Below are 10,103 nucleotides of genomic sequence, written 5' to 3'. Positions count from 1 at the left end.
ACTATGGACAAAACCAACCTACTAACCAAACGAGTTAAAAATTAAAGCACAACTTCATAATATGATTTACAGCAAGAACTAAAAAAAATTAGTAAATGTTTTGGCATGATTCATAGTTTTTTAGAAGACATTGTATCTATGGAATTACAGTGGAAAGCTACAAAGATAAGTGGTGATGAGGTAGGAAAACTGAATGATATATAAGACTCATGCTAGGGAACTAAAAGTGAAATGAACATAATTAAATAGATTTTAAAGGCAGTAAAGAAAACCACCACATTAGAAAAATTTAATTATTGGTGAACAGAGTGTATTTGAATGTTTCTTTTAGAAAGTATAGGAAATAATAATAGGGAATTGCTAAATATAGAGAACAGGAAGAAAGCAGATTAATTGGCATTAAATCGATATTCAAAGACATAATGGTAGAAAACCTTAATTTTTAAAAAAAAATTATTTTGTATATATTGAACCACTGTATAACATTAAACTTGTAAAATGAATTTTCCCAGCATGAATACACTGCATATTATTAGTCCAGTTAAAGGTATTATCACACATGTTATTATTAACAGATACTTTTCCATTTTTGTGTCCCTTAAATGTTTTGTATCTTTTTTTTCCCCTTAATTTGGATAGTCGCCTGATTATACTGGTTGAGTTCCAAGAAAACTAAGCAAAAGCAGATACGCTAAAAAGCTTTAAAAATAAAAGGTTAAGGAATAATCCTGTTGGCATCAGGGTAGAACAGAAAGTAGTTTATATATCAATGATTGAAAAATGAGATGGGGTCAGGCAGTGGCACAGAAGTAACGCGATGCTCCGCCAGGCTGATCCGCATGGCATGGTTCCGGGCTCACATGCAGAGACCTCCCTGACCGCGCTGGTTCACGTGTGCCCAGGATGTAGGACTGGCTGAAGCTGTCATTACGTTATCTCGTGGAAACCTTGTTGGGTATGCGTCACTCTCTCTCTTCATCTTGCCTGCTCATGGAAGAAACAAAGAAACTTAAGAAAAAATTTATTTATAAAAAATCAAATGAGGGCCAATAAATGGTGTATAGTTAAGGTGCCGGATTCCACATAGCCAACACTGTGATCTGAGTCCGGGACCCAGTGGCATGAAAATCACACTGGACATGTGTGCAGGCATGCCCCAAATCCCGAGAGAAAGGTGGAGAAGGGGCCGCGGAGTGGCCATTTCCTCTGGGGGAGGGGAGTGATTTCTCACATTCCTTTTCTCTGTCTCTCTCTGGTGAGCACATGTGTCCTACAGTAAAAACAGCTAAAAAGTCAGAATGAGTCTCACGCACTTGCTTTGTATTAAGTTTATAAAGACAGTGAAATGTAAGCTTGAGGGTTAAAAAAAAGAAAGCATTTTGTACAGAGTTAAATTGGCTTTTGTGTGCAGATGTTACAGAAAATCCTTCTCAGACATATTTCTGTGTATGTGAGTTCTAGCGCTTGGCACCATGCCATAAATGCCACAGGAATTATAATTAAGTACACATTACTTTGAGTGGAACCCAATGCAGTCAGACTTAAAAAGCCAGTAAAGGAATTTCTTCAGTGAAAATATGACCTTAACCGACAATCATGGAGAAACTTCATTTAGAATTCTTACCATGTCAAAAAGTATGGGAGACCATGAATCTTCCTTTCAGCATTATCATATTTTTAATGTTTGGCATGAATTTCAATATCCTTAGTAATACTGAAACTACAACTGTCTCTGAATTGCAACAGTAATAATATCTTTTTTTTTTTTTTTTTTTTTTCTTGTTTTAGAGTTTTGCTATAGGGTGCATGTGCTCACTGGAGAGGCAGAGACAGAAAGTGAGAAATCACCCCCAGGAGTGATGGCCATGTCACAATCCCTTGTCCTTCATTCTCCTCTTGAGATTTTGGGCAAGCATGCACACTCGCCCAGTGTGAGTTTTAAGCTACCATGTCTGGGACTCAAACAGCAGTTGACCACAATAAAGTTCAGAGGCATAACAATTACACTCCCCCCCCTCCCCGGCCCTAACAACAGTAATAACATCTAATGTGAGAGGATTTCCAAACATTTGGTGGATGTTGCAATTAAAGTATGGGTTTGCTTTGATATAAAAAAATTAGAAATCCATGCATAGTTTCTTCGTAACATATTTACCATGAACTTTTTTTTCTTTCATTTTTTATGATAAAGAGTACATGCATGAGGGAACCAGCAGTTAGCGTAATGGCTATGTCGCTGGACTCCCACGTAGTCGACCGCGGTTTGCGTCCCGGACCCAGTGGCTTAAAACTCACGCCGGGCGCGTGTGCGTGCGTGCCCAAGATCCCGAGAGGAGAATGGAGGAGAAGGGATTGTGGCGTGACCATCCCCCCTGGGGGGTGATTTCTCGCTTTCTGTCTCTATGTCTCTCTCTGTCTGGCGAGCGCACGCGCCCTATAGCGAAAATCTCTCTCAAAAAAAACAAAAAAAGAGTACATGCATGAGAAAGAGAGAGAGAGAGAGGGGAGGGGGAATAGAGAAAAAGAGAGAGAAAAAGAGAAAGAACCCTCTCAGGGTTCTTGTCACACCACAGTCCTTCTCTTTGAACCCACAGCTTCTCCGAATCCTGGCTGCTTACATGTACCTGGAGTGTTTTTAGGCAGATCTGGGATCCACACCCATAGTTGGGTGGCCACATGGCATCCAACCCTGTAGTCTGTTACACCACCTACACTGGGCCTTTCCATGGACTTTTAGAACCCCATCATACTGTGTTTATTTTATTTTATTTTATTTTTGAGAGATTTTTTTCACTATAGGGCGCGTGCGCTTGCCAGCCAGATAGAGAGAGACAAGAGACAGAAAGCGAGAAATCACCCCCCAGGGGGGATGGTCATGCCGCAATCCCTTCTCCTCCATTCTCCTCTCGGGATCTTGGGCACGCACGCACATGCGCCCGGCGTGAGTTCTAAGCCACCGGGTCCGGGACGCGAACTGCGGTCCACTACGTAGGAGTCCAGCGACATAGTGCCATTCACGTTGGCTGCGGTTCCCCATACTGTGTTTATTTTTGTCAGCATTCATCAGAAACCTTGTTATATGTTAACCCATTACATTTTCTTAATCACCTTGGGAGGTAATTATTAATTAATTTTAAACAATAATTATTAAATAATATCATTATTAAAAATAATATCATTATTAAATAATAAAGTTTATTGTTTATTTTTCTCCATGAACAAGACAGACAAAAAGAGAGACAGGTACCTCCAATAAGGTCTTTTTTTTTTTTTTTTTTTGGAGAGGTTTTTGTTATAGGGCATGTACGCTCACCAGAAAGACAGAGAGAGACAGAGACAGAAAGTGAGAAATCATCTCCCAGGGAGGATGGCCATGTTGCAATCCCTTCTTCTCCATTCTCCTCTCATGATCTTGGGCACGCATGCACATGCACCTGACATGAGTTTAAGTCACCGGGTCCAGGACTCTAACTGTGGTCAACTACATGGGAGCACAGTGACATAGCCATTACACTAACTGCTGGTCCCATCCTCCAATAAGGTCTTCACAGTGTGATCTGCCCTCAGTTTCAGCCAGTGTGATGACCTTGAGGATGTGTCCAGTGTGTTCAGTGAGGTCTCTGGATTTCCATCCACGTGGGTCAGCCTTGAAGAGGGCTGTGCAATCACTGTACCACTGTTTACCCCACTGGCAGGTTATTACTGTTACTACTCACATTTAACACATGAAGAAGCTGAGGCACAGAGGGATTGAGGAATTTGCCTAAGGTCACCCAGGTAGCAAATACATAGTTGGACTAGAATTTAAACAGTCTGGCTGGATATTGTAGGATGGATGTATAACCACTATTCTATATGCCCTTCCAGGGAGAAATAACACGAGAGATCATTTGTTTTCATTTATTTATTTTACAAATGTGAACTTGGAGCGTTAAGACTTAGTCAAGATAAAATTAGGAGTAGTTGAGTACAGTCTGGGCTGAGTGTACTGGCGTTCTGTGAGCTTGGAGGTGGAGAATTCAGGGACTGGGGAGCAGAAGGAAGGCATCCATTCCCGAGGCTGCAGTTGAAGTCAGGCAGGTCTGTGTCTTCCTGCATCTATCAAACGCCACACAGTGAATGGCACACCCTCTGCCCCGTGTCTGCTTGAATCACAGAGGTACAGCAGTGCCACCAGGTGACTGGCAATCCCAAGGAGAAGAAGTTCCCATATAAGGTTTAGAAACCCTAGCACACTTGCCTGGAAGCACATCCAAGGTTTTAGGGTTTTGTGGTAAATCCTAAAACAATATTTATAGACAGTCTGCTGGGGAATATCAAATTAGATAAGCCTAAACTACCAAATGTTTGAAGAAAATAAATAAACATGAGGAAACCAGCCACAATAAAGTTAGTAGGTCAAATGAAAGGCTCTAAATATACAAATAATGTGTAACATCAATAAAATAAGAACAGAGAATTATTAAAAGATTCATTTAGAGTTTCTGAACATAAACTCAATTATTACAGTTGATCAGTGGACTGAGTAGCAGACTGAACACAGCTGAAGAGTAAGCTAGAAGACTGAGCTGTGGGATTCAACAAAATACAGGATAAATAAGTAAGAATATAGAAATATTTTAATATGTTAAGAGCCATGCATGGCAGTTTAAGATATTCCGATTTTCAGGGGTGACAGGTAGCAGGGTGGTTAAGGGTGCTGGACTCTCACATGGCTGACCATGGTTCAAGTCCTGAACCTGGCGGCTTGCTTTTTCACTTTCCCTCTCCCTCTTTCACACTCTGTCCCTCTCTGGTCAAATGCTAATGAATAAAGTAAAATAAAATAATTCTTTAAAAAAAATTCCAACTTTGGGATCAGCAGTTAGCGTAATGGCTATGTCTTTGGACTCCCACGTAGTCGATTGCGGTTCGTGTCCTGGACCCGGTGGCTTAAAACTCACGCTGGGCACATGTCGTGCGTGCCCAAGATCCCGAGAGGATAACGGAGGAGAAGGGATTGTGGTGTGGCCATCCCCCCTGGGGGGTGATTTCTTGCTTTCTGTCTCTCTCTTTCTAGTGAGCACACGCACCCTATAGCAGAAACCTCTCTCCAAATTAAAAAAAAAAAATTCCAACTTTCATTAATGAGCATTTTAGGAAATACAGCAATGAGAACTTAGGGAAGGAAGTGCATTCTTTCCTTACATTCAAAGGTAAGAGCAAAATGTATAAGTAGGACTCTACATTTACTATTTGCAAACTTTAATTAAAAAAAAAAAAAGTCTAGAAGTTCTATTCCAAAGAAGGTTTTAAACGAAGAAGGAAAATCTAGGACATGAGTAGCAGTGATACAAAAAAGAGTAAAACATCATTTAAGTTAAATTAGAATCAGACATTTAAAAATGAAGATTCAAATGATTGCAATATGAGGTGGGAGATGGTGGGGCTGAAGGGTGAAGAGGGAATTAGAGAGGTAGAGGAGAAAACGAAAAAAACCCTCTGGGGTCCCTGATATCATTCAGGAGGTGGTGGGGAACATAGTTCAACCCTAGACCTGAACAGAAAGTCGTGATCAATATTTGTGTTCAACCTAAGGATAACCAGTTAAAGAATTGAGATAGGATGCCTAATGAAAAACACTCGATAAAAATCAAAGTAATTAAAAAAAAATAAGAACCAGAAAGCATGGCGTACATGAAGCATAAACAGGTTGACAGTAAGTCTAAGAAAAGTTATCTAAATCGGTCATTTAAAAGAGACAAAGAGTCAATTATGAACAGTTTAGAGGAGATCCTTTGTATCGGTCAGGGTTCTCCAGAGAAGCAGAACCTGTAGGACATATACAGAGATATACAGAGAGAGATTTGTTTTGAGGAATTGGCACATGTGAATATGGAAGCTGAGAAATCCCAGGATTTGCTGTCGGCAAACTGGAGAGCCAGGTGAGCCAGTGATGTAATTCATCTGGTCTGAAAGCCTGAGAACCAGGAGGGAAAGGGAGAGAGGATGGCCCACGGCAACGGGGAGAGAGGGAGAAACTGCCTTTTCCCTTCCTTCTTCTTCTATTCAGACCCTCAAAGGACTGAATGGTGCCTCTCCACATTGGTGAGGGTGAACTTCTTTACTCCAATGCTTATTTAATTCAAATGGCAGTTCTTTGATTCATATGCTAATCCTTTCCATAAGCCTTCTCATAACCACAACTGAGCATAATGTTTTACCAGCTATTTGGGCATCCCTTAGCTCAGTCAGGTTGACACATAAAATTAAACCATCACACTACTATAAAAGAGTAACAATAGGAAGATTAAAGGAATGGTTAAAAAAAAAAAGAGGTACTAGATATTTGTTATTAACAGAAGGGAAGTAGGAATAGCAATCACATCAGAACAAAATCTAATCTAAGTCCAAAACAGTCATACAGACAAAGATAATTATTCACTTAGATAAAAGATGCCTTTTATCAAAAACAAAACTAAAAAAATAGTATCACTTAACTTAGCATAATTTCAAAATACAAGGAGGTACAAATAAAAGAAAAATGTATAAATGTAATGAAAAGATGTATAAAATTAGTGAATAACTTTAATATACCTTTTCTTTCTTTTAAGAGGCTTTTGCCATAGGGCGGGCGTGCTCATATGAGAGAGAGAGAGAGACATATAGAGACAGTGAGAAGGAAGGTGAGAAATTACTCCCCAGGGGGGATGGCCATGTCACAATCTCTTCTTCTCCATTCTCCTTCTAGGATCTTGGGCATACACCCACACATGTTTCTCAAGTCACTGGTGGTGGACCTGTGGTGGACCGTGGTGGACCATGTGGGAGTCCAACGATGTAAAGAGACGTTCATTTGCTGGTCCCTTTAATACACCTTTTCTAGGTACCAATAATTCAAGTTGAAGAAAACTACTTAGAGGAATAGTTTTAATTCATTTGTAAGAAAACGAGAAATAAGTAAAACACATGAAACATGTTTCCCCCCCAGAAATTTGAAAGAGAACAACATACTGACACAGGGACGCAGGGGTGTAGGGGACAACTGGTCCGGCACCTGCAGTGAGACATGGGTTCTTGTCCAGGGCTCATGAAGAATTAGAGACGTGGATGTAGGTTAGCAAGTGGAGTTTGTTAAGCGAGAAAAGGAAGAACAGAGCTCCCAGCAGAGAGTGGGTCCTGAACGGGATGCTGAGGAGGAATTGGGGTGTAAGGTTTGTATCTGGATCAGAGAAACTTTGTCCTGCTCCTCCTCTGGGGCATGCCCTCCCCTCCTGGTGGGGGGCAGGCGCTGCCGGCTAGATTGGTCCTTATTTCTCTTCATTCTGGAGTGAGTACAAGGTCAGGAGGTTCCTTTTGCCTAAAAGCTTTGGGACGTCAAAGACCATTACCATCTCCCTGGAATGAGGTAGAACCAGGAAAAGCTGCCCAGGTTAATCACTGAGTTACTGTTGCAAGCCATTTCTCCTGAGCAGAAAGCTAAACTGTGGTTTCTCCATCTTAAAACTCAAAATTTTGTGATTTTATTTTGGGCCTATATCTCAGCTATATTGTTAGGGTTTCTATTTCTTACTTTACATGGGTTTTTATAAGGCTTTTATGAAGAAGTAGTAATTAACAGTCCCAAGGATTCTTGTATCTTTTGGTCTCACGGTAGAGGTGCCTTTGGCCCTAACTGTGGCCTGTAGTGGTTAATTTTACATCCTTTAGGTAGGAGGTAAGATTGTCCTTTGCCCCTAAATGTGGCCTTCTTGACTTTATCTTTTCAGGCCACAGTTTTTCATGTAGTCAAGTTTATTGGCTTACAGTTTTAGGCCTGGATATGTACAATGTCAAGTTTAGAAGGTGTCCTACCTTGGGCCTCTGACTCCAATTGTTTCTCTGTGTGCCTTAGGGTTCCAATGCTAGTTTTTGCTGGAGGGACAAAGGGCAGAGAGGAATGTGAAGTCAGTTAAGTCAAAGTGGGTTGACTGGTTGGTTTCACAGTTCCTTTTTCTTCTTACAGTCCTTTTTTCCTCCACTTTTGTATTTACTCTACCTAACTGCCTAGCCAGTGTCTGCCTTAATACTTCAGAAACTAAAATAAAAAAGTGGAAATAATAAAGGTAAAGACAGAATTTTTTTTTCTAAGAGAAATTTTTGCTATAGGGTGCGTATTCTCGCTGGAGAAACAGAGACAGGAAGACAGAAAGTGAGAAATCACTGCCCAGTGGGGATGGCCACATCCCAGTCCCTTTATCTCCATTCTGTTCTCGGGATCTTGGGCACGCATGCACACGTGCACAGCGTGAGTTTTAAGTGACCGAGTCCGGTACTTAAACCCCAAGTCGACTGGGTGGGAGTCCAGCGATGTAACCATTATCCCAATCCCTTTATCTCCATTCTGTTCTCGGGATCTTGGGCACGCATGCACACGTGCACAGCATGAGTTTTAAGTGACCGAGTCCGGTACTTAAACCCCAAGTCGACTGGGTGGGAGTCCAGCGATGTAACCATTATGCCATTTGCTGGTCCCAAGACAGAATTTTTTTTTTTTTTTTGGAGAGGTTTCTGAAATAGGGCACGTGCACTCTCCAGAAAGACAGAGAGACACAGAGAGATAGAAAGTGAGAAATCAAGCTGCTAGGTGTGGGACTCAAACCATGGTCAGTCCCTGCTCCTTCATTCTCTTCTCGGGAGCATGGGCATGCATGCACATGCGCCTGGCGTGAGTTTAAGCCACCAGGTCCGGGACTCGAACTACATGAGAGTCCAGCGACATAGCCATTACATCAACTGCTGGTGCCTATTTCAGTAATTTCTGAGTTCAGACAGATCTAATTTTTATGCATCTTTCTTTTTGTTTTTGTTATTAAGTATGCTCTGAGTGTTTTTTTTTTTTTTTTTCTTTCTATAGAGTGCTTGGGCTTACCAGAGAAATACAGAGAGAGAAAGAGAGAGAGAGAGAGAGAGAGAGAAAGAGAGAGAGGGTGAAGTATTGCTTCTGGGGGGATCACCATACCACAATCCCTTCTACATTCTCTCAGGATTTGGGGCACGTATGCACACGTTCTTAGAATGGTTTTCACACAGCCAGGTCCAGGACTCCAAGTGCACATTAGGTCATGTGAGATCTTCAGCGCCTGCTGGTCCTATCCTGAGTTTTTTTTTAAAGTGATAATTTGTTAAATTCTTCATGCTCACAATCATTTTGCAAATGATACTTAATCCATAGTTAGTATTATATTGCAGCTTTTTTTTCTCTGATTGATTTCTTTGTGTTTTTCATCAGATGAAACATTTTGATCTCACTATTTTCTTTTTATAGTACTTTTGCATACTTGCTGGATAACTTTTCCTGTTCATACTAAAATGTGCAGCATTTTTGGACTAAGTTTTTAGGTGACTTTCTGAAGGCAGTTTGGGGCCATGTTCCATTTTCTTGGCTCAATAGTGCCATCTTTTGTTGGTATGGTTAAGTGCAGGCTTAAAAATAGATGGTGCCTTAAAGCTCATGCTTCTCTGAGTTACGTGCACAGAAATTTGAAATTATGTGACTTTCGTTGTACTAGAGAACAGTTATATCAAGCAACAACTATTGGTAAAAAGAGACCAAGTCATTATTTAGAGATCTTATTATTATTTTTCCAGAAAATCCAAGCAAATACGCTGACAACTTACTAATTGAGAAGATTATTCAAGGTGGTTAGCTAGATATAAAAGACAGTTCTCTTATACATCGCTCAAAACTACTTACAAATGCAATGCTTTATTTAATTTAGAGCACTCAGTTCTATTTGAGATTATCTTATTTCTTGTTAATTTATTGTAAGTATCTTCCTAACAATGAATTTTTGAGAAATGATCTTTTACATCTTTATTCATTGCTGTACCTCAGTACTTAAACTAGTATCTGACACAGAGTAGATTCTCAAAACTTGTTTGTTGAATAAATAAATGGATGGAAAGACCAAAGACCCTATTCACAAGAACATCAAAACTATAACATGTCTGGGAACCAGCAGTTAGCGTAATGGCTATGTCGCTGGACTCCCACGTAGTCGACCGCGGTTCGTGTCCCGGACCCGGTGGCTTAAAACTCACGCCGGGCGCGTGTGCGTGCGTGCCCAAGATCCCAAGAGGAG

The sequence above is a fragment of the Tupaia chinensis genome, unplaced genomic scaffold (genome assembly GCF_000334495.1).
Source record: "Tupaia chinensis unplaced genomic scaffold, TupChi_1.0 Scaffold000065_1, whole genome shotgun sequence".
Taxonomy (NCBI): domain Eukaryota; kingdom Metazoa; phylum Chordata; class Mammalia; order Scandentia; family Tupaiidae; genus Tupaia; species Tupaia belangeri.
The sequence above is the reverse complement of the archived record's forward strand: the minus strand, read 5'-3'. Positions refer to the sequence as shown.